The sequence below is a fragment of the Pristiophorus japonicus genome, chromosome 5 (assembly GCF_044704955.1).
Source record: "Pristiophorus japonicus isolate sPriJap1 chromosome 5, sPriJap1.hap1, whole genome shotgun sequence".
Taxonomy (NCBI): domain Eukaryota; kingdom Metazoa; phylum Chordata; class Chondrichthyes; family Pristiophoridae; genus Pristiophorus; species Pristiophorus japonicus.
Window position 1 is genome coordinate 84,771,837 of NC_091981.1, and position 22,201 is coordinate 84,794,037.

The window sequence follows — 22,201 nt, forward strand, 5'->3', positions numbered from 1 at the left end:
CGAACAGTGAAAACATTGGGCGGGTGCTAAGTTTTAGCACTGTCGCAAAAGTGCTGTGAAATTTACGGCCTGCGCAAAATGTTGTATGACTCGTTTATCACATTAAGAAAGTAGTTTTTCCGCTTCGCCCTGATGGAAAACTGGTCACAAACCTGTCCAAAATCTAGCCCAATGGCTTCAGTCTTCCCAATATTTAATTGGAGAACATTTCTGCTCATCCAGTACTGGATATTGGACAAGCAGTCTGGCAATTTAGAGACCATGGAGGGGTCGAGAGAAGTGGTGGAGAGGTTGAGCTGGGTGTCATCAGCGTACATGTGGAAACTGACTCTGTGTTTTCGGATGATACCGCCAAGGGGCAGCATGTAGATGAGATATAGAAAGGGGCGTAATTTGATGATGCATCATTAATCGGTTTCTTTAAAGGGACCATGGCCAACATTCTTTTGATATTTGTGCTGTCAGTGTTCTACAGCATTGAGGTGCTGCAAACACTGACAAGCACAGCTGCAGGGCTGCATCCAGGCTCTCCCATGACTCCCTCCATATGCTTATGGAGGGAGTCTCAGTACACAGGGAGCTCCTCATCCTTTCCCATGGGCAGAAGAGTGGCTTTGTACAAACATATAATGTCAAAATAAAGTTGGCCACAGTCACTTTAAAGAAACTGGCTGATGACTAGTCATCAAATGACGTCACCAGACTTGCTTCCTCTAATTAGTTTGGAAACAAGCTGGGCAGGCTAATCAAGGTTCTCGGCCTTTTGGCTAAGATCATGCGTAACTGACCTGACCAGCCACCATGACCTCCGGGTGGTTTCTCCCTGGTCAGGAAGGTATATGCTTGCTTTTTTGGAAACAGGAGGTGGGTGGGGTGGCTTGACCCATCCACCTCCACGGAGGTGTGTGGGGTGGCTTGACCCATCCACCTCCATGGCACGAACCTGGTATTGCAGTACTTCCAGGAACGGTGCAGTGGCTCTAGGCCTTTTGGCTAAGAGCATTGGCGCAGAGTGATCCTTGGCATGTGCAAGGTGACCTCTGGCGTTTGTGATTTGACAAAGAATTGGAACGATTGGCTACGAATTTAAAAAAAAAAAAAAATCAAGGTTCTCGGCCTTTTGGCTAAGGTCATGCGTAACTGACCTGACAGGGGAGTAGCCACCATGACCTCCGGGTGGTTCTCCCTGGATCAGGAAGGTATATGCTTGCTTTTTTGGAAACAGGAGGTGGGTGGGGTGGCTTGACCCATCCACCTCCACGGAGGTGTGTGGGGGACCTGACCCATCCACCTCCATGGCACGAACCTGGTATTGCAGTACTTCCAGGAACGGTGCAGTGGCTCTAGGCCTTTTGGCTAAGAGCATTGGCGCAGAGTGATCCTTGGCGTGTGCAAGGTGACCTCTGGCGTTTGTGATTTGACAAAGAATTGGAACGATTGGCTACGAATTTCAAAAAAAAAAAAAAAAATCAAGACCCATTAAGAGAAATTCATTTTGGATAAAGGGCTGGAGCCAGCAGCGGAGTCGGGACCTGCCACCAAAGTCACCACCACGGACCTCCGAAGTTCGTAAGATCACGGTCATAATCTCTGCCTTGCTAGTTCACTACCAAAACCAACAGGCTACCATACCCTTTCCTGACAGTAAACCTCTAGAAAGTGGATTCAGGCTGCAAAGTGTGATGTAGAGTATGCATCTATTTTGTCCATACCCTACATTAAACAATCTGGGATCCGATGCATAAAGGGACAAATTCCACATTGTTTTGCCCATTTGTACTGCATAGTGATAGAATATGTGATGTGAGATGTGCTTTGCAGAAATTTACAGTCAAAAGCATAATGGTAACCAACATGAAACATAGAAACGTAGAAACATAGAAAATAGGTGCAGGAGTTGGCCATTCGGCACTTCGAGCCTGCACCACCATTCAATATAATCATGGCTGATCATGCAACTTCAGTACCCCATTCCTGCTTTCTCTCCATACCTCTTGATCCCTTTAGCCGTAAGGGCCACATCCAGCTCCCTTTTGAATATATCTAATGAACTGGCCTCAAAAACTTTCTGTGGTAGAGAATTCCACAGGTTCACAATTCTCTGAGTGAAGAAGTTTCTCCTCATCTTGGTTCTAAATGGCTTACCCCTTATCCTTAGACTGTGACCCCTGGTTCTGGACTTCCCCAACATCGGGAACATTCTTCCTGCATCTAACCTGTCCAATGCTATCAGAATTTTATATGTTTCTATGAGATCCCCTCTCATTCTTCTATATTCCAGTGAATGTAAGCCTAGTCGATCCAGTCTTCCTTCATATGTCAGTCCTGCCATCCCGGGAATCAGTCTGGTGAACCTTCGCTGCACTCCCTCAATAGCAAGAATGTCATTCCTCAGATTAGGAGACCAAAAACTGTACACAATATTCAAGGTGTGGCCTCACCAAGGCCCTGTACAACTGCAGTAAGACCTCCCTGCTCCTATACGCAAATCCTCTCACTATAAAGGCCAACATGCCATTTGCTTTCTTCACCGCCTGCTGTACCTGCTTGCCAAATTTCAGTGACTGATGTACCATGACACCCAGGTCCCATTGCACCTCCTCTTTTCCGATCTGTCACCATCAGATAATATTCTGCCTTTCTGTTTTTGCCACCAAAGTGGATAACCTCACATTTATCTACATTATACTGCATCTGCCATGCATTTGCCCACTCACCTAACCGATCCAAGTCACCCTGCAGCCTGTTAGCATCCTCCTCACAGCTCACACTGCCACCCAGCTTAGTGTCATCTGCAAACTTGGAGATATTACATTCAATTCCTTCATCCAAATCATTAATGTATATTGTAAATAGCTGGGGTCCCAGCACTGAACTCTGCGGTACCCCACTAGTCACTGCCTGCCATTCTGAACAGGACACGTTTATTCCTACTCTTTGCTTCCTGTCTGCCAACCATTTCTCTATCCACATCAATACATTACCCCCAATACCATGTGCTTTTATTTTGCACACTAATCTCTTGTGTGGGACCTTGTCAAAAGCCTTTTGAAAGTCCAAATACACCACATCCGCTGGTTCTCCCTTGTCCACTCCACGAGTTACATCCTCAAAAAATTCTAGAAGGCAGGGGATGCCAAAAATAATCACTTACTTTGCTCACTGATATGAATGGGGAACTGGTTTCACCTTGTGCAAGTGCATATTCATTGGAATTTGTTTTTTTTATTTTCTTGCAACTCCCCCATGCAATCTTTCACAAGATCAGCCTCATGGAAGAGATCCAAGTCAGTGATATAAACCGTGCACCATTAAGCTCTTTTTCAAAAACAGTCTACTGACCAAAAGGATCGGAGGATGGAATCCTCCTTCAGACAACAAAAACTATGGTGGAAATTAATCTCCTGTATTTTGGTACTGGGGAAGCTTTTAGAAACGACAATCCAGAACAAAATTAACAGTCACTTGTACCAGTGTGGGTTAATTAAGGAAAGCCAGCACAGATTTGTTAAAGGCAATAAAAACAGAAAATTCTGGAAATCTCAGCGGGTCAGGCAGCATCTGTGCAGAAAAAGCGAAGTTAAAGTTTTGGGTCGATGACCCTTCATCAGAGCTAGAGAGTGTTCGGAAAGAACACATTCTTAAGAAGCACTGAAAGGGGAAAAAAGAACAAAAGGGAAGGACTGTGATAGAGTGGAAGATCGGAGAGATTAGAGAGACAAAAGGGATGATGGCCCAAATTCAAATGGTAATGCCAAGAGTTAGAAAAACATTAGTCAAGATAGGGTGCGAATGGTAGCTGCCATTAGAGACAAGGTCAAAAAAAGAAAGAAGAAGCAGGCCTCGGGGGTGGGGGGAGGGTGGGTGGGGGGAGGTGGAGGGGGGAGGGCAGAAAGGGAGCCAAAGATTGTCAGTGGTTACGCTCTGACATTGTTGAACAAGATGTTGAGTGCAAAAGGCTGTAAAGTGCCTAAACGAAAAATGAGATGTTGTTCCTCGAGCTTGCTTTGAGCTTTGTTGGAAAAGTGTAGGAGACTGAGGACAGAAAGGTCAGAGTGGAAATGGAACAGGGAATTAAAGAGACAAGCGACCGGAAGCTCGGGGTCACACTTGCAGATTGAATGGAGGTGCTCCGCAAAGCGGTCACCCAATCTACGCTTGGTCTCCCCAATGTAGAGGAGATCATATCGTGAGCAGCGAATACAGTATACTAAATTGAAAGAAGTACAAGTAAATCGCTGTTTCACCTGGAAGGAGTATTTGGGGCCCTGGATAGTGGTAAGGGAGTAGGTAAAACGGCAGATGTTACATCTGCAATTGCACGGAAAGGTGCTGTGGGAAGGGGAGGGGGTGCTGGGGGTGATTGCGGAATGGATGTCACGGAGGGAGAGGTCCCTTCGAAATGCTGAGAGGGGAGGGGAGGGGAAGATGTGATTGGTGGTGGGATCACGCTGGAGGTGGTGGAAATAGAAACATAGAAACATAGAAAATAGGTGCAGGAGTAGGCCATTCGACCCTTCGAGCCTGCACCACCTTCAATATGATCATGGCTGATCATTTTTGCAAGTTTAGTACCCCATTCCTGCTTTCTCTCCATACCCCTTGATCCCATTAGCCGTAAGGGCCACATTGAACTCCCTTTTGAATATATCTGATGAACTGGCCTCAACAACTTCTTGTGGCAGAGAATTTCACAGGTTCACAATTCTCTGAGTGAAGAAGTTTCTCCTCATCTCGGTCCTAAATGGCTTACACCTTACCTTTAGACTGTGATCCCTGGTTCTGGACTTCCACAACATCGGGAACATTCTTCCTGCATCTAATCTGTCTAATCCTGTCAAAATGTTGTATGTTTCTATGAGATCCCCTTTCATTCTTATAAATTCCAGTGAATATAAGCATAGTCGATCCAGTCTTTCTTCATATATCAGTCCTGCCATTCCGGGAATCAGTCTGGTGAACCTTTGCTGCACTCCCTCAATACCAAGAATGTCGTTCCTCAGATTAGGAGACCAAAACTGAACACAATATTCAAGGTGTGGCCTCACCAAGGCCCTGTACAACTGCAGTAAGACCTCCATGCTCCTATACTCAAATCCTCTCACTATGAAGGCTAACATGCCATTTGCCTTCTTCACCGCCTGCTGTACCTGCATGCCAACTTTCAATGACTGATGTACCATGACACCCAGGTCTCGTTGCACCTCCTCTTTTCCTAATCTGTCACCATTCAGATAATATTCTGCCTTCCTGTTTTTGCCACCAAAGTGGATAGCCTCACATTTATCTACATTAGACTGCATCTGCCATGCATTTGCCCACTCACCTAACCTGTCCAAGTCAATCTGCAGCCTCTTAGCGTCCTCCTCACAGCTCACACTGCCACCCAGCTTACTGTCATCTGCAAATTTGGAAATATTACATACAATTCCTTCGTCTAAATCATTAATGTATATTGTAAATAGCTGGGGTCCCAGCACTGAACCTTGCGGTACCCCACTAGTCACTGCCTGCCATTCTGAAAAGGACTCATTTATTCCTAATCTTTGCTTCCTGTCTGCCAACCAGCTCTCTATCCACGTCAATACATTATCCCCAATACCATGTGCTTTAATTTTGCACACTAATCTCCTGTGTTGGACCTTGTCAAAAGCCTTTTGAAAGTCCAAATACACCACATCCACTGGTTCTCCCTTGTCCACTCTATTAGTTACATCCTCAAAGAATTCTAGAAGATTTGTCAAGCATGATTTCCCTTTCATAAATCCATGCTGACTTGGACCGATCCTGTCACTGTTTTCCAAATGCGCTGTTATTACATCTTTAGTAATTGATTCCAACATTGTCCTCACTACTGATGTTAGGCTAACTGGTCTATAATTCCCTGTTTTCTCTCTCCCTCCTTTTTTAAAAAGTGGGGTTACATGAGCTACCCTCCAGTCCATAGGAACTGATCCAGAGTCTATAGAATGTTGGAAAATGACGATCAATGCATCCACATTTCTCGGGCCACTTCCTTAATTACTCTGGGATGCAGACTATCAGGCCCTGGGGATTTATTGGCCTTCAGTCCCATCAATTTCCCTAACACAATTTCCTGACTAATAAAGATTTCCTTCAGTTCCTCCTTCTCGCTAGACCCTCGGTCCCCTAGTATTTCCGGAAGGTTATTTGCGTCTTCCTTAGTGAGGGCAGAACCAAAGTATTTGTTAAATTGGGCTGCCATTTCTTTGTTCCCCATTATAAATTCACCTGATTCTGACTGCAAGGGACTGTATTGTATTGGGTTGATCACATCGGGTTAATTATGATATTCCGACATTTACAGTGTGTTTCTGCTTCATGCCTCGTGGAATGTTGTTGATGCAGAGAGAGAGAAAGACCTTGATGCGCAAACCATCTTGTTTATGGGACGGGTCGGCGCATCGAGGTCTCATGCTTTGTGGAAGAACAGTTGGGGTCTTACAGATTAGGAGTTGGCCATAGAAACATAGAAACATAGAAAATAGGTGCAGGAGTAGGCCATTCGGCCCTTCTAGCCTGCACCGCCATTCAATGAGTTCATGGCTGAACATGCAACTTCAGTACCCCATTCCTGCTTTCTCACCATACCCCTTGATTCCCCTAGTAGTAAGGACTTCATCTAACTCCTTTTTGAATATATTTAGTGAATTGGCCTCAACAACTTTCTGTGGTAGAGAATTCCACAGGTTCACCACTCTCTGGGTGAAGAAATTCCTCCTCATCTCGGTCCTAAATGGCTTCCCCCTTATCCTTAGACTGTGTCCCCTGGTTCTGGACTTCCCCAACATTGGGAACATTCTTCCTGCATCGAACCTGTCTAACCCCGTCAGAATTTTAAACGTTTCTATGAGGTCCCCTCTCATTCTTCTGAACTCCAGTGAATACAAGCCCAGTTGATCCAGTCTTTCTTGATAGGTCAGTCCCGCCATCCCGGGAATCAGTCTGGTGAACCTTCGCTGCACTCCCTCAATAGCAAGAATTTCCTTCCTCAGGTTAGGAGACCAAAACTGTACACAATACTCCAGGTGTGGCCTCACCAAGGCCCTGTACAATTGTAGCAACACCTCCCTGCCCCTATACTCAAATCCCCTCGCTATGAAGGCCAACATGCCATTTGCTTTCCTAACCGCCTGCTGTACCTACATGCCAACCTTCAATGACTGATGTACCATGACACCCAGGTCTCTTTGTACCTCCCATTTTCCTAATCTGTCACCATTCAGATAATAGTCTGTCTCTCTGTTTTTACCACCAAAGTGGATAACCTCACATTTATCCACATTATACTTCATCTGCCATGCATTTGCCCACGCACCTAACCTATCCAAGTCACTCTGCAGCCTCATAGCATCCTCCTCGCAGCTCACACTGCCACCCAATTTAGTGTCATCCGCAAATTTGGAGATACTACATTTAATCCCCTCGTCTAAATCATTAATGTACAGTGCAACCAGCTGGGGCCCCAGCTCAGAACCTTGCGGTACCCCACTAGTCACTGCCTGCCATTCTGAAAAGTCCCCATTTAATCCTACTCTTTGCTTCCTGTCTGACAACCAGTTCTCAATCCATGTCAGCACACTACCCCCAATCCCATGTGCTTTAACTTTGCACATTAATCTCTTGTGTGGGACCTTGTCGAAAGCCTTCTGAAAGTCCAAATATACCACATCAACTGGTTCTCCTTTGTCCACTCTACTGGAAACATCCTCAAAAAATTCCAGAAGATTTGTCAAGCATGATTTCCCTTTCACAAATCCATGCTGACTTGGACCTATCATATTACCTCTTTCGAAATGCACTGCTATGACATCCTTAATAATTGATTCCATCATTTTACCCACTACCGATGTCAGGCTGACCGGTCTATAATTCCCTGTTTTCTCTCTCCCTCCTTTTTTAAAAAGTGGGGTTACATTGGCTACCCTCCACTCCATAGGAACTGATCCAGAGTCAATGGAATGTTGGAAAATGACTGTCAATGCATCCACTATTTCCAAGGCCACCTCCTTAAGTACTCTGGGATGCAGTCCATCAGGCCCTGGGGATTTATCGGCCTTCAATCCCATCAATTTCCCCAACACAATTTCCCGACTAATAAGGATTTCCCTCAGTTCCTCCTCCTTACTAGACCCTCCGACCCCTTTTATATCCGGAAGGTTGTTTGTGTCCTCCTCAGTGAATACCTAACCAAAGTACTTGTTCAATTGGTCCGCCATTTCTTTGTTCCCCGTTATGACTTCCCCTGATTCTGACTGCAGGGGACCTACGTTTGTCTTTACTAACCTTTTTCTCTTTACATATCTATAGAAACTTTTGCAATCCGTCTTAATGTTCCCTGCAAGCTTCTTCTCGTACTCCATTTTCCCTGCCCTAATCAAACCCTTTGTCTTCCTCTGCTGAGTTCTAAATTTCTCCCAGTCCCCGGGTTCGCTGCTATTTCTGGCCAATTTGTATGCCACTTCCTTGGCTTTAATGCTATCCCTGATTTCCCTTGATAGCCACGGTTGAGCCACCTTCCCTTTTTTATTTTTACGCCAGACAGGAATGTACAATTGTTGTAGTTCATCCATGCGGTCTCTAAATGTCTGCCATTGCCCATCCACAGTCAACCCCTTCAGTATCATTCGCCAATCTATCCTAGCTAATTCACGCCTCATACCTTCAAGTTACCCTTCTTTAAGTTCTGGACCATGGTCTCTGAATTAACTGTTTCATTCTCCATCCTAATGCAGAATTCCACCATATTATGGTCACTCTTCCCCAAGGGGCCTCGCACAACGAGATTGCTAATTAATCCTCTCTCATTACACAACACCCAGTCTAAGATGGCCTCCCCCCTAGTTGGTTCCTCGCCATATTGGTCTAAAAAACCATCCCTTATGCACTCCAGGAAATCCTCCTCCACCGTATTGCTTCCAGTTTGGTTAACCCAATCGATGTGCATATTAAAGTCACCCATTATAACTGCTGCACCTTTATTGCACGCACCCCTAATTTCATGTTTGATGCCCTCCCCAACATCACTACTACTGTTTGGAGGTCTGTACACAACTCCCACTAACGTTTTTTCCCTTTGGTATTCTGCAGCTCTACCCATATAGATTCCACATCATCTTGCTAATGTCCTTCCGAACTATTGCCTTAATTTGCTCCTTAACCAGCAATGCTACCCCACCTCCTTTTCCTTTTATTCTATCTTTCCTGAATGTTGAATACCCCTGGATGTTGAGTTCCCAGCCCTGATCATCCTGGAGCCACGTCTCCGTAATCCCAATCACATCATATTTGTTAACATCTATTTGCACAGTTAATTCATCCACCTTATTGCGGATACTCCTTGCATTAAGACACAAAGCCTTCAGGCTTGTTTTTTTAACACCCTTTGTCCTTTTAGAATGTTGCTGTACAGTGGCCCTTTTTGTTCTTTGCCTTGGGTTTCTCTGCCCTCCACTTTTCCTCATCTCCTTTCTGTCTTTTGCTTTTGCCTCCTTTTTGTTTCCCTCTGTCTCCCTGCATTGGTTCCCATCTCCCTGCCATATTAGTTTAAATCCTCCCCAACAGCACTAGCAAACACTCCCCCTAGGACATTGGTTCCGGTCCTGCCCAGGTGCTGACCGTCCGGTTTGTACTGGTCCCACCTCCCCCAGAACCGGTTCCAATGCCCCAGGAATTTGAATCCCTCCCTGCTGCACCACTGCTCAAGCCACATATTCATCTGTGCTATCCTGCGATTCCTACTCTGACTATCACGTGGCACTGGTAGCAATCCCAAGATTACTACTTTTGAGGTCCTACTTTTTAATTTAGCTCCTAGCTCCTTAAATTCATTTCGTAGGACCTCATCCCTTTTTTTACCTATGTCGTTGGTACCAATGTGCACCACGACAACTGGCTGTTCTCCCTCCCTTTTTAGAATGTCCTGCACCCGCTCCGAGACATCCTTGACCCTTGCACCAGGGAGGCAACATACCATCCTGGAGTCTCGGATGCGGCCGCAGAAACGCTTATCTATTCCCCTCACCATTGAATCCCCTATCACTATTGCTCTCCCACTCTTTTTCCTGCCCTCCTGTGCAGCAGAGCCAGCCATGGTGCCATGAACTTGGCTGCTGCTGCCCTCCCCTGATGAATCATCCCCCTCAACAGTACCCAAAGCCATAAGCCACATGCACCCATGTTTTTTCAATAGTATAAAGGAACGGAACTGTCCAGTAGCTCTTTGAACTTCACCTTGGACCGTGATTCGTGAGCGGTGCCAGAACGCCCAAGGCTCCTGACCAGCCGTTGTTGGGGAGTTCCCGATGGGCCGAAGGCTGTGAGCTTTGTTGTATCTTATCGTACTTCTCTTTTCTTCGTAAACTGTATTATGTTTCTTTTCTCACTGTAAACGGTGTTTTATCTTTACTTCATTTGTCTTGTATCTTATTTAACATTCATCCAAATCCCGAACCTGGATCTATTATTATCGATCCAAAACATTTTGGCGTAGTCGGCAGGATCTGGTAAAATGTTTAAGAGAAAAGACAAGAAGCAGTCTCCTCCTGCGGGAGAGAAGTATAGAATACCAGGGTGGAGCACGAGGGATGAGGGTTTTGGCTCTCTTGCCAATGTGCTAGCCCGGTTTGGACCCCCGCAACATTGGAATACACAGTTATTGGAACAGAGCAAAGATACGCGGTACTGTCTCTCCTGGAGGAAGTGGGCTTCCCACAGGAGAAAAGTAGTCCCCCACAAATGGGATGGATTTTGTTGACAGCATTAAGGGCGATGTGTAAACAACTTAAGGAAAGTGAGGCAGAAAACCTACAGTTAAAAACAGCTGTTAAGGTTTTGGAAAGTCAAAACTCGACTCTGACTGAAGCGGTCCGCACTGCACAAGAACGGGCGGATAAAGTCAATGAACAATCAGAAACTTTAATATGCCGTCTGGCGACAGTACAAAATAAAAAGAAAGTCAGACGACAGAAATTACAGATAGATCGGTCAAAGGTACGTGCATTGGTAAATGGACCCACTTGGGAATCGGCTCGTTGGGACGGAGACATCTGGTACTCCTCTGACTCTGAATATGAGTGGACAGATGAAGAAGGGGGGGAACGGGAGGAAACTAAAGACCCTCCCCCATACGCTCCGAGCACGGAAGCTAGACCCCTTATGAAAATATTAACTCCCACTAACACATTGCAAGGGTGGTTACAAGCAGTGTGCAATCTGAATCACCAACCATTGCGGGGGGGATCTCCCATAAGCCACATGTTAGGCAAAGTTAGAGTCCCTACTATTGAAAAAGAAAATCAGACTCAGGGCATAGTTTGTGAAGAGGGAAAAGTGTGGGTGCAGTACCCCTGGAAAGCCTTACAAGCAGGGCAAATCTTAGCGAAAGGAGTAGGAAACACTTATTGGGTGCTCCAGACTGGTCAAGATGTTCTTCTCTGTGCTGACAAGGGTAAATTGACTAAACGGGGCTGAATTAATATACTTATGCTTTCTCCCACAGGAATTCTGCCCAAAATGGCGACTTACCAACTCGTGCTGGCAAGTCTCTGTGTCTCATTATCTGTGACTGTGCTACTTCCATCCTCAAACACAGCATGGGATGGACGTATAGGGTGGCAGTTAGCTAATACTGATCGTACGCAAGAGAATTTTACCCATCCTTCCGGGCAAGCCTGCACTATAGGACACTGGAGCGTCACTTGTGACGCATGCAGGTACTGGGGAGGCCCAGGACAGGTGCTATTAACAGTAAGCACGGGGGCCAACATCGCGTTATCAATCAAGTGGCAAAAAGATATGACAATGATATGCAATGTGCACCCCAATGTGTCGTTATTGCACAATGTCACATGGTTAAGGAGTTGGGCCCGCAACATTACGCCAAGCAATGACACTATGTCAGACGAAATTAAGTTAACTGCGTCTCTATGGTATGGATGTACAAATGCATCCGTAATCACTGATAGGGGGATTAGAAGCCACTTTTGATCAATGTGTGTCGTTAAGTACTCTAAGAGCCCCATGGATTATTTGCAATGACTACACTCTACATGTACACCTGTGCTTACATCCCCACCCATATTGGGCCCAAGTTTCGGGCCGCGCCTGGAACAGCGCAGCCCCGACCTGGACGCCCATTTTTCGCGCCACAAAGTGCGCCTAAAAAATACTTACCTATTCTCCGGCTCCCTGCAGGTCCTCTGGAGCTGGGCACGGCGCAGCACGAGCTGTGGGGGGCGGAGCCAGGTCCCTGTGCTGAAAACAGTGCCGGGACCTCTGCACATGCGTGCTACAGTGGGCCCGAAACTGCGGGAGGGGCCTGAATGGCCTCACTGGGGCTGCGTGGATAAGGCTCACCTCCCACGCCCAGCTCCTGCTACTTCCCGACCCGACTCGACTTCCCCCCACTCCCTGGACCCGACCCACGCTCCCCGCCCCCCCGCCCCTGGACCGGACGCGATCCGAACAGACTCCCACTCCCCCCGCCCCCTGCCACCGGACTTGACCCCCCGCACCCCCTAACCGGACCCGACCCCCCCAGACCCGACCCGACTAGCGCTACCCCCCACCGCCCCCAGACCTGACCCGACCAGTGCTACCCCCCTCCGGCCCCCGGACCCGACTCGACCAGAACAGACTCCTACCCCACCCCCCCCCCGCCGCCCCCAGACTCGACCCCCCCCCCCACCCCCGAACCAGACCTGACCCGTGCTCCCCGCTCCGCCCCCGGACCGGACCGGACCCGAACAGACTCCCACTCCCCAACCCGCCCCCGGACCGGACCCGACCCGAACAGACTCCCACTCCCCAACCCGCCCCCGGACCCGACCCGACCCCGGACCCGAAAACCCCCCCCCCCCCGCCCCACCACCCCCCCGGACCCTCCCCTCCCTTCTCTCCCTCCCCTCCCTTCCCTCCCTCCCCCTTCTTTCCACCTTCCCTACACCCCCCTCCTCCTCCACCCCCCTCCTCCCCCTCCCCCTCCACCCCCTCCTCTCCACCCCTCCACCCCCCTCATCTCCCCCCCTCCATCCCCCTCCTCTCCCCCCCTCCATCCACCTCCTCTCCCCCCCTCCACACCCTCCTCCACCCCCCTCCTCCCCCCCTCCTCCACACCCCCCTCCACCCCCTCCCACCCCCCTCCTCCCCCTCCCCCCTTCTCCCCCCCCTCCACCCTCCTCCTTCCCCTTGCCCCCCTCCTCCCCCTCATCCCCCCCCCTCGCTGTCAGAAACACAGACACTGACAGACAGAGAGTGAGAGAGACACACACAGACAGACAGAGAGATAGAGACACTGACAGCGACACACTGGGGGTTGGGGGGGGGGGGCCATCCCAGCACGCTGTTGGAGGACTCCCGGTGCTGCAGTCGGTAAGTAGAAAATGTTTTATTTATTGATTTTTACATTTTTTTTAATTTTTATTAATTTTTTTTGATTGGTTTATTGGTTGATTTATTGATGTATTTATCGTTTATTATTGATGATGGATCTTTATTTGTAAAACTGAAGTGTTTAATGTTTGTAAACTTCCCTTTAAACCCTTCACCCCCGCTGCCCACCCCCATTTCCTACGCCTGATTTGTAACCTACGCCTGATTTTCTATGTGTCGGCAAGGTTTTTCTGAGCGTACAAAAATCTACACTTACTCCATTCTAAGTTAGTTTGGAGTATGTTTTCACTACCTAAACTTTCAAAATGAGCGTAAGGGGCCAGACACGCCCCCTTTTGAAGAAAAAAATCTGTTCCAAACTGAAACTGTTCTTACTGACTGGAACTGGAGCAAACTAAATGCCGAGAAATCCAATTTCTAAGATATTCCATTCTAAACCAGTTGCTCCAAAAAAACGGGAGCAACTCAGGCCGAAACTTGGCCCCATTAAATCTCACACTACAAGTCCGGTATGTGGACAAGCCATCCGACACTTGTAATATAACAACAGTTAAAGCAAATCTGAAAACGTTAGTGAGACAAAGACGTGATATATTAACCACAATATTAGGAGGCGTAGGAACAGGAATAGGGGCATTAAACTCTATGGATATCGAGACCTTACAAAACAAAATACAAAAGGTAGGGAGACTCACTGGAGATGCAATTCGATTGCGAAATGCATGGGACAGAGGTCTCACAGGACAGATGTTTTCTAGTTGGCTGTCGGACGTAATGTGATGGGAACACATAGATACAACTGCTCAAGAGATAGGGAGTATCACCAGACGAGAACAATAATTAGGTCATCACACACAATGCATGTTTGAAGAAATAACCCGGCAACTATTAAGGGCCGAATTAGAACGTATTGCCATGTCAGGGCATGCAAATAGTTGGAGCAAAATATTCCACTTCGGCAATAGAAATCTAGGGATAAAACCTGATATGCAACATACACATTGTGATAACCAGGGGTGTAACTTTACTATGAGAATAGTCAATATCACAAAAAACAACATTTGGTGCCAGTTTATAGTGCTTCCCCACCTGCATGGCCAAAATCTGTGGGTACCCAAGTTCAAGGGTGGATGGATTGATGCTAGCAATAGAACTCACCAAACTCAAGATTGTTAAATATAGCCTTTCGGTATGGTGCATCCTTTGCACACCTGTGTTTGAACCATGCTCCCTACAGCATACAGCGGGAACATGTATTTGGACACTTGTACATACAATGATACAATTTTACATGAAATCGGACAGAATCATGTTTGTATTACTAGTGTCTATCCCATTTATCTTGACGGCGCCCGTAAAGATCCTCCTCTAAATGCTTGCTTTAAAGATGTGTATACCATATATGACCTTCATTCTAATAGATCATATCGATTGGGATGATGGAAAAATGTTGTGCGCCATCGCACCGTCCTAGGCATTACTAACCTTCCTCCCACTGTAGACCTAACTCGTTTAGATCAATTTCTAAAAGATCACTGATGAATTGAGCAAACGAGGGCGTACTCTTTATACTCTGCAAGTTGCTATGAGTTGCAGTGAAGGCATCTTGGTCAGGGTTGCGACAACGGTCACTGACCTTACGGTACACCATCGGTGAGACATTTTTTACGGATGGTCCCCAAAAACATCCGCCGCTTTGAAGCTGTTAATACATCCTATCGTTGTTTTACTCATCGCGTTATTACTGATATTATTACTCGTATGTATTCTTTGGTGTAGATTGCGGGCGTTGCTTGCGCATGCTCAACGTGTAACTGATGCATTACACCTTCAACTCAATTATATTACTTAGAATGTCTAAATATCAAAGGTGGATTGTATTGTATAGGGTTAATCACATAAGGTTAATTATGATATTCCAACATTTACAGTGTGATTCTGCTTCATGCTTCGTGGAATGTTGTTGATGCAGAGAGAGAGAGAGAGAGAGAGACCTTGCTGCGCACACCATCTTGTTTATGGAACGATCGGTGCATCAAGGTCTCATGCTTTGTAGAAGAACAGTTGGGGCCTTACAGATTAGTAGTTGGCCAGAAGCCACATGCACCCATGTTTGTTCAATAGTATAAATTTGTCCAGTAGCTCTTTGAACTTCACCTTGGACCGTGATTCGCGAGTGGTGCCGGGACCCCCAAGGCTCCTGATCAGCCGTCGTTGCGGAGTTCCCGATGGGTCGAAGGCTGTGAGATTTGTTGCATCTTATCATACTTCTCTTTTCTTCGTAAACTGCGTTATGTTTCTTTTCTCTCAGTAAATGGTGTTTTATCTTTACTTCATTTGTCTTGTCTCTTATTTAACATTCATCCAGATCCCAAACCTGGGTCTGTTATTATCGATCCAAAACAGGGACCTACATTTGTCTTCACTAATCCTTTTCTCTTCACATGTCTATAGAAGCTTTTACAGTCAGTTTTTATGTTCCCTGCAATCTTACTCTCATACTCTATTTTCCTCCTCCTAATTAAACCCTTCTAAATTTCTCCCAGTCCTCAGGATTGCTGCTTTTTCTGGCCAATTTATTTGCCTCTTCCTTGGATTTAACACTATCCCTAATTTCCCTTGTTGGCCACGGTTGAGCCACCTTCCCCATTTTAATTTTATTTTTATGCCAGACAGTGATGTACAATTGTTGAAGTTCATCCATGTGATCTTTAAATGTCTGCCATTGCCTATCCACCGTCAACCGTTTACGTATCATTCGCCAGTCTATCCTAGCCAATTCACATCTCATACCATTGAAATTATTTTCTTTAAGTTGAGGACTCTAGCCTCTGAATTAACTGTATCACTCTCTATCTTAACGAAGAATGCTACCATATTATGGTCACTCTTCCCCAAGGGGCCTCGCACAAGATTGCTAATTAATCCTCTCTCGTTACATAACACCCAGTCTAGGATAGCCAGCTCTCTAGTTAGTTCCACGACGTATTGGTCTAGAAAACCATCCCTTATGCACTCCAGGAAATCCTCCTCCACTGTATTGCTACCAGTTTGGTTAGCCCAATCTATATGCAGATTAAAGTCACCCATGATAACTGTTGTACCTTTATTGCACACAACCCTAATTTCCTATTTGATGCCATCCGCAACCTCACTACTACTGTTTGGTGGTCTGTACACACAATTCCCACTAGCGTTTTCTGCCTTTTGGTGTTCTGCAACTCTACCCATACAGATTCCACGTCATCCAAACTAATGTCCTTCCTTACGATTGCGCTAATCTCCTCTTTAATCCGCAACGCTACCTCACCTCCTTTTCCTTTCTGTCTATCTTTCCTGCATATTGAATACCCCTGGATGTTGAGTTCCCAGCCTTGGTCACCCTGGAGCCATGTCTACCTAATCCCAATTACATTATATCCATTAACAGCTATCTGCGTAGTTAATTCATCCACCTTAGTACGAATGCTCCTCGCATTGAGGCACAGAACCCTCAGGCTTGTTTTTTTAACACTCTTTGTCCTGTTAGAATTAAGTTGTAATGTGGCCCTTTTTGATTTTTGCCTGTGATTTCTCTGCCCTCCACTTTTCCTTATCTCCTTTCTACCTTTTGCTTCTGCCCCCATTTTACTTCCCTCTGTCTCCCTGCATAGGTTCCCATCCCCTTGCCATATTAGTTTAAACCCTCCCCAACAGCACTCACAAACACTCCCCCTAGGACATTAGTTCCATTCCTGTCCAGGTGCAGACCGTCCGGTTTGTACTGATCCCACCTCCCCCAGAACCGGTTCCAATGTCCCAGAAATTTGAATCCCTCCCTCTTGCACCATTCCTCAAGCCACGTATTCATCTTAACTATCCTGTTATTTCTACTCTGACTAGCATGTGTCACTGGTACCAATCCTGAGATTACTATCTTTGAGGTCGTACTTTTTAATTTAACTTCTAGCTCCCTAAATTCAGCTTGTAGGGCCTCATCATGTTTTTTAATCATATCATTGGTACCTATATGCACCACGGCAACTGGCTGTTCACCCTCCCCCTCCAGAATGCCCTGCAGCCGCTCCGAGACATCCTTGACCCTTGCACCAGGGAGACAACATACCATCCTGATGTCTCGATTGCGACCGCAGAAGCACCTATCTATTCCCCTTAAAATAGAATCCCCTACCACTATAGCTCTCCCACTCTTTTTCCTGCTCTCCTGTGCAGCAGAGCCACCCATGATGCCATGAACTTGGCTGCTGCTGCACTCCCCTGATAAGTCATCTCCCCAAAAGTACCCAAAATTGTATATCTGTTTTGGAGGGAGATGACCGCAGGGGGCCTTTGCGCTACCTTCCTTCCACTGCTCTGCCTGATGATCACCCATTTGCTATCTGCCTGTGTAACCTTTACCTGCGATGTGACCAACTCACTAAATGTCCTCAGCATTGCGGATGCTCCAGAGTGAGTCCATGAGCAGCTCCAGTGCCGCAATGAGGTCTATCAGGAGCTGCAGCTCAACACATTTCCTGCACACACAATAGTGCACACATGGCAGAGGATGATCCATTGAACGTGGAGGCTAGTGGTGTGAAAAGTGAGGACAAGGGGAACCCTATCATGGTTCTGAGAGGGAGGGGAAGAGGTGAGAGCAGAGGTGGAGGAAATAGAACAGACACGGTCGAGGGCCATGTAAATCATGGTGGAGAGGAATCCTCTGTTGAGGAAAAAGGAAGAAATGTCAGTGGCACTAGTGTAAAAGGTGGCGTCATCAGAGCAGATGCGACGGAGACAGAGAAACTGGGAGAATGGAATGGAGTCCTTACAGGATGCTGGGTGGGAGGAAGTGTAGTCCAGGTAGTTGTTGGAGTCAGTGGGCTTAAATTGGTTAACTGGTCGAAAGCCTATCCCAGAAATGGAAATGGAGAAATCGAGGAAGGGAAGGGAAGAGGCAGTAATGGACCATGTGAAGGTGAGGGAAGGGTGGAACTTGGATGCGAAGTGAATGAAATTTTCAAGTTCAGGTCGAGAGCTGGAAATGGCACCGATACAGTCATCAATGTACCAGAAAAAGAGGTGAGGGACGGGACTCGAGTAGGACTGAAACAAAGAATGTTCCACATATCCCACAAAAAAGCAGGCATAGCTAGGATCCATGCTGGTTCTTATTGTAACACCTTTAATTTGGAGGAAGTGAGTGGAGTTAAAGGATAAGTTGTTCAATGTGAGACCAAGTTCAGCCGGAGGAGGAAATGAGGCAACATAAGGAAAAACTTGTTAAAGGCAAATCGTGCTTAACTAACTTGATTGAGTTTTTTGATGAGGTAAAAGAGGGTTGATGAGGGCAATGTGGTTGATATGGTATGCATGGACTTCCAAAGGGCATTTGATAAAGTGTCACAAAATAAGCCTACCAGCAAAGTTGAAGCCCATGGAATAAAAGGGACAGTGGCAGCATGGGTAAAACATTTAAAACTGCGATGAGGAGGAATTTCTTCTCTCAGCAGGTTGTAAATCTGTGGAAGTCGCTGCCTCTGAGAGCTGTGGAAGCTGGGTCATTGAATAAATTTAAGACAGAGATAGGCAGTTTCTTAACCGATAAGGAAATAAGGGGTTATGGGGAGCGGGCAGGGAAGTGGACCTGAGTCCATGATCGGATCAGCCATAATTGTATTGAATGGCGGAGCAGGTTTGAGGGGCCATATGGCCTACTCCTGCTCCTCTTTGTTATGTTCTTATGGAGATGAATTTGGCTTAGTGACAGGAAACAGAGTAGTGCTGAATGGTTGTTTATCAGACTGGAGGAAGGTATACAGTGGTGTTCCCCAGGGCTCGATACCAGGACCTCTGCTTTTCTTGATATATATTAATGACTTAGAATTGAGTGTACAGGACACAATTTCAAAATTTGGAAGTATAGTGAGCAGTGAGGAGGTTAGTGATAGACTACAAGAAGATATAGACAGGCTGATGGAATGGGCAGAACCGTGGCAGATGAAATTTAACGCAGAAAAGTGTGAAGTGATATATTTTGGTAGGAAGAACGAGGAGAGGCAATATAAACTAAAGGATACTATTCTAAAGTGGGTGCATTAACAGAGAGACCTGGGGCTTTAGCTGTACAAATCATTGTAGGTGGCAGGGCAGGTTGAGAAAGTGGTTTAAAAAGCTTACCTGTTCCTGGGCTTAATAAATAGAGGCATAGAGTACAAAAGCGTGGAAGTTATGATGGACCTTTATAAAACACTGGTTTGGCCTCAACTGGAGTATAGTGTCCAATTCTGATCACCACACTTCAGGAAGGATATGAAGGCATTAGAGAGGGTGCAGAAAAGATTTATAAGAATGGTTCCAGGGATGAGAGACTTTAGTTATGTGGATAGACTGGAGAAGCTGGGCTTGTTCTCCTTAGGGCAGAGAAGTTTGAGAGGAGATTTGATAGAGGTGTTCAAAATCAGGAGAGATCTAGACCGAGTAGATAGAGAGAAACTGTTCCCATTGGCGTAAGGGTCGAGAACCAAAGGACACAGATTTAAGGTGATTGGCAGAACAACCAAAGGCGACATGAGGGAAAATGTCTTTACACCGAATGGATAGGATCTGGAATGCACTGCCTGCCAGGTTGGTGGAGGCAGATTCAGTCATTGCTTTAAAAAGGAATTGGATGAGTACCTGAAGGAAATAAAATTGCAGGGCTACGGGGAAAGGGCGAGGGAGTGGGACGAGCTGAAGTGCTTTTGCAGAGAGCTGGCACGGCTCGACGGGCCGAATGACGACCTTCTGTGATGTAACCAGTCTATGATTCTATGGGGCCAAAATTGATCATCTTACCGTTGGCTGCTGCCGAGTTTTCTCGGCGGTTTCCCCATTTTTTGGCACTATCCCCTCCGTGGGAGCTTGATGAGGCTCTCACGCCGGCAGTTTGGAAGGACCGCTACGGAGCATCCGCCGGCATGCACAGTGTGCCACACTAAAAAAAGTCCTCCTGCCCGCTCCCACCCGAGATTCATCTGAGCGGTCCTCTGCTCCTGCAGGAGAAAAGACCACCTCATGGAAGCAGCTCTCACCTGGACGGTAGGTATGAAGACCTGCAAGAAAAGGTAAGTGAGATTTTATTTTTTACTTCTTTTGCAGCAATTTTGTGTTAAAGGTTGCTCTGAAGGTTTTGTGATATTTTGTTTTTTATTTTTTGAAAGTTTTTTTTTGTGCGTTCCACCTCCCTGGGCCCGACTCCAGCCTCGACGTGACTTTCTCCAGGATTCCATTTGCCACCCAGAATCCCCCCTATCGCCCTCTACCGGCCAGAATCGGCGTATAATGCCCATTTTTGCAGCCGGTCACTTTTTTCCTCCTTTTGTGAACAAAGTTCTGCCCAAAGTACCGTCAGCATCTTCGCGGTCTTTTCAACGGTAAATGGGTGGAAATTACCTTTGGTCAATTTCGGCCCCTATGATTCTATAATTCAGATCAGAGACTCTACAAACATAAAATGCTGGTACACTTCTAAAAGTTAACATCCCTAATCTGTAATTCACTTAAATGGACTTTCCTGTATAGAAAAACAATAATTCTGTTGAATTACTTTTTTTTTGAAAAGCTCATTTTGGCTTTTCAAGTTCCAATATTATAAACAAGGGATACATGGTGGCATCCTGTTTATATATGGGGGTCCACGTGTGTTATGATGTTATTAAAAAATCAACCTATGTAGTGGGTGGTTGTTCTCCTTGGAGCAGAGAAGGTAAGAGGAGGTTTGATAGTGATGTTTAAAATCATGAAGTATTTAGATAGAGTAAACAAAGAGAAAATATTTCTGATGGCTGAAGGATCGATAATGAGAGGACACAGATTTAAGGTGATTGGCAAAAGAATTAGAAGCGACATGAGGAAAATCTTTTGTATACAACGAATGGTTAGGATTTGGAATGTACCACCTGATATGGTGGTGGATGCAGATTCAATAGTAGCCTTCAAAAGGGAATTTGATAAATACTTGGAGAAAGAATTGCAGGGATATAGGGAAAGAGCAGGGGAGTGGGACTAACTGGATAGCTCTTTGAAAGACCTGGCACAGAATCGATGGGCTGAATGGCCTCCTTCTGTGCTGTACTAGCCTACGATTCTATGATTCATTGGCTGACACAGTGTGAAGGAGTTTCATTATTCTGCTGGGACTACACTAATAGATTTGAAGTTTGGAGTTCACAGAGGGATCATGCTGTAAAAGATTCTGAACGCTCTTCTGGACCTTTAAAGTGTTTTTGTTAAACATTTGAGTCGACTGGTTTCCATAGAATCATAACATACATCACGGAGGGAGGTCATTTGGCCCATATGTCTGCGCTGGCCGATCAACAGCTATCCAGCCTAATCCTACATTCCAGCTCTTGGTCCATGGCCCTGTAGGTTACGGCACCTCAAGTGCACATCCAAGTATTTGTTAAATATGGTAAGAGTTTCGGCCTCTATCACCCTTTCTGGCAGTGGCTTTCAGACACCCACCACACTCTGGGTGAAGAAATTTCCCCTCATATCTCCTCTAATCCTTCCCCCAATCTATGCCCCCTGGTTGTTGCCCCCTTTGCTAAGGGAAACAGGTCTTTCCTATTCACTCTATCCAGGCCCCTCATAATTATATACACCTCAATCAGGTCTCCCCTCAGCCTCCTCTGTTCTAAAGAAAACAGACCCAGCATTTCCAATCTTTTCGATCAACAAAAATTCTCCAGTCCAGGCAACATTCTTGTAAACCTTCTCTGCACCCTTTCCAGTGCAATCACATTCTTCCTGTAATGTGGTCACC

General features: G+C 46.2%; 1 pseudogene; it reads left to right on the forward strand.

The window, feature by feature from the left end:
- The first annotated feature begins 747 nt into the window (after window positions 1-747).
- Window positions 748-980, forward strand: LOC139264886 (U2 spliceosomal RNA; annotated as a pseudogene).
- The last annotated feature ends 21,221 nt before the right edge of the window (window positions 981-22,201 follow it).